The following is a 3,720-nucleotide window of genomic DNA, read 5'->3' on the forward strand; positions in this document are numbered from 1 at the left end:
GCTACAAAATGATTTGGCTCATTTGTTAGGGTCTTAAGGAGGCATGTAACAGAAGCAGAAGGCAAAATTAATTGGGTAAGTGAAACTTCAAAAAGAGCAAGCAAGCATTACAGGGTATGTAACAGGATAGATGATAATTTCCTGGTTAACAAAATAAGATTAATTACAATGTCTTCATTCCAGGTACACATGAGTACATTCTGAAGTCAATCAATCAGTAGCGGGGCTTTCTGAGATGGGAGTGGGAAAGCGGCAGGTCATTCAGAAGTCAGCAAAATAGTGTTACAGTGGCTAGTCTGCTTCACAAAGACCCCATTTACTGATAAAAGAACTCTCTGAGACCCCAAGAGGACTTACATTTTTGGTGTAGTAAAATTCTATTCACACTGAGTGCTTGCAAAATGTAAATTCATTTTTCAGGCCTTAGGCCAAAGGCAGGGAGGGGAAATTTTTTCCATTATATGACCATGAAATAATGTGATTAGTAATTCTGTTCTTTGTAGGAAGATAGAGTTTCAGAGAAGGTTCCTTGTGGGAAACAGAAGGATTTCTCCCAAGTTGTCTCCCCCAAATATAGGCCAAATTTAGCTGCTTGGGAATGACTGTACACTTGGAGGTCTTCAGAAGTAGATCAGGGGTTATGCTCCCTAAGGGTTATCAGCCATCTAGAGCAAGCAGACCCCACTGTTTATCCCACAACAAATAGGGCCCACTTCCTTCTGATCAGGATAGTAGTTCTCTGTTTCCTTGTAGGAGAAGCCAGAGAGGTCAGACCGCCCTAGGGTGACCAAGGTTAGGCCGCCATCATGAATCTAAGGTCCGCCCATCTTGTCACATGTATACCTCTAGTCCCTCTCATTCCTATGGGCACACCCCTAGCTCATCCCCTTCCTGTTACACTTATGTGTATCCTACATCCCCTTCCCATGATGTGTTTGCCTGTTGTCCTGCCCCTTCCTGTGACGTGTGGTACCTGTAATCATATCCCTCTAATGAGATATAACCCTTAGTTAGCAATAAAGTAGGGGCTCTCACTCCGGAGGCTCTCTCCTGCTCTTGTGGCCGGGCTTCCCCCATGAGAACCACCAAGCAGGGCTGAGGTGAGCATGCTTCCATGAATGGTGTCTGACTCCATTATCCCAATCTCTCCTCTACCTCTCATGCTCTCTGTGACTTTACTAGAATCTTTACTTATTATCACTGTACAGGCGTGCCTACCGGACCTGTGATGATTTGTTGGGGACGCTCCTCTCCTCACAGTGCCTCATATTCTAGGCTGATCGTTGAGACTGATATTAGGAAAAAAACGGACTTCCTGCATATAACAATTACTTATGTATTTTAGTGGTTACATGTTGCCCTGCTAACTGCAAGGTCAGAAGTTCAAAGCTACCAGCTGCTACACAAGAGAAAGATGAGGCTTTCTACTGCTGTGAAGAGTTACAGTCGCTCTTTCTGTACTCAGTGCAGCATGGCTCGTGGTCCCAAGAAGCACCTTAAGTGCATAGCTGCTCCAAAGCATTGGACGCTGGACAAACTGACTGGGATGTTTGCTCCTTGTCCATCCACGGTCCCCACAAGCTGAGAGAATGTCTCCCACTGGTCAATTTCTTAAGAAATAGATTGATGTATGCTCTGACAGGAGCTGAAGTTTTAAAAAATGCATGCAGCGGTTCTTTAAGATTGATGGCAAGGTCGGAACTGATATAACCTACCCTGTTGGTGGTATGGCTGTGATCAGCACTGACAAGACGGAGAGGATTTTCATCTGATCAGTGACAAGGGTCACTTCGCCGTTCACTGAATTACACCTGAGGAGGCGGAGTACAAGTTGTGCAAAGTAAGGAAGATCTTTGTGGGCACAATAGGAATCCCTCCTCTGGTGACTCATGATCCCCGCATTGTCAGGGGAAGCCAGCCCCTAACACATCATTACGGGTCCGGTAGGCACAATTGTACAGCAATGATAAGTAAAGATCGTAGTAAAGTCATAGAAAGCATGAGAGACAGAAGAGAAGTATTGAAGGAAATGGAGTCAGACACGATTCATAGTAGCAAGCTCACCTCAGCCCCGCTTGGTGGTCCACGTGGAGGGAGAGAGAGTCTTTAATGCTAGCCCAGGCTTTTAATATTCTCCGGGGACATGCAAGCCCCCTAATTACAGTGAGGACCTATGTCACAGGAAGGGGCTGTGCTATAATAGGAAGGGGAGGGATTGGGGTTATACATGTGACAAGATGGGCGGATCCTAGGTTTAGGATGGTGGTTTAACTTTGACCTATTCCCTAGATCTCCATAGGAACCATTATCAGTAGGGTGTAAACCCCACCTACTGGAACCAGATAGATGACTGCAGGCCCCATTGTCCTTAACAGCAGGGAGTGGGGCCTATTGCTGGCTGGCAACTGATCACCCTCAGGGAGGATGCCTGTGAGCATCTGACCTCCCCCCACACCGCATCTTCTCCTATCTATTGGGGGTTCACAGAAGTGATAGCCACTGTAATGTCTTGAAATTTGGAAGAGACTTTATTCGGTTTTAACCAGACTGCGAGATTCTAAAAGCGACTCCTTGATTGCAGGCCCGAGTAGACATGTCAGTCAATCTTTAAAAGCAAAACCTCATTTACTGTTTATCTTGGACAGCGGTTCTCAATCTGGGCCACAACTCATTTGGGGGCTGAACGATCCTTTCACAGGGGTTGCCTGATTCCTAACAGTAGCAAAATTACAGTTATGAAGTAGCAACGAAAATAATTTTATGGTTGGGGTCACCACCACATGAGGAACTGTCTTAAAGGGTCGTGACATTAGGAAGGTTGAGAACCACTGCTCTGGGACATAAGCAAGCATGGACAGAAGCAGAAAGCAAAATTAGTATTATTTTTTAGAGTTAGTGAGTGTTACAAGGCACAGCATCATTACAACATCCTGGTTAATAAAATAAAAATAGTAACATCCTGGCTACAACATCAAAAGGAAGAATGTTATTCATTAAAATGTTCTGATCTTGAGAACAAGCAGTCAACAAGGTGTTACAGTAGCTACTGCTAGTCTGTCTCACTCTCCTCTTCTCAACCATTCAGATTGAGCTGGAGACGGAAAGATTACTGATTCATCAGGTCTGACACTGGCAACGTGTGTATGTGACTGGAAGTGCTAACGGGGGAAGAATTGGTGTGATCATCTATAGAGATGCCCTGGCTCTTTTGATGTGGTTCATGTGAAAGATGCCAATGGCTTTACCACCCTCTCTTCCAACATCTCTGTTACTGAAAAAGGCAATCAATCATGGATTTCTCTTCCCCAAGGAAAAGGTATTGCCTCACCCTTGCTGAAGAGACAAGAGACTAGCTGCCAAACAGAGCAGAGGGGGAAATAATCTCTAGGTGGTGTGAATGAAGAGATCTCTGAAATAATAAATACAGCATAATTAATTGAAAAAAGAGTCTTAAACCCACAGGGGAAGTCCTACCCTCTCCTATAGGATTGCTCTGAATTGCAGTCAACTCCATGGCAGTGAAGTTGTTTCTGTTTTGCATACATCTCGGATACTTTCCTTTATCAACAAATATTTCAAATTCTATACTATTGGTTAAATTTATGATACTATTAATAGAATTACCATATGGGTCCACTGGGGGATTATTTATATTTCAAAAAAATGATAATACTGTCTTTAAATCAGACCATTCATATATATAGACACACACACATATAT

The 3,720-nt window shown here is 43.9% G+C and overlaps 1 pseudogene; it reads left to right on the top strand.

Moving 5' to 3' along the window:
* The first annotated feature begins 1,471 nt into the window (after nt 1-1,471).
* LOC142437409 (small ribosomal subunit protein eS4, X isoform-like) lies at nt 1,472-3,388 on the top strand (annotated as a pseudogene).
* Nucleotides 3,389-3,720: the final 332 nt, after the last annotated feature.

This window comes from Tenrec ecaudatus, chromosome 1, assembly GCF_050624435.1.
Source record: "Tenrec ecaudatus isolate mTenEca1 chromosome 1, mTenEca1.hap1, whole genome shotgun sequence".
Classification (NCBI taxonomy): Eukaryota; Metazoa; Chordata; class Mammalia; order Afrosoricida; family Tenrecidae; genus Tenrec; species Tenrec ecaudatus.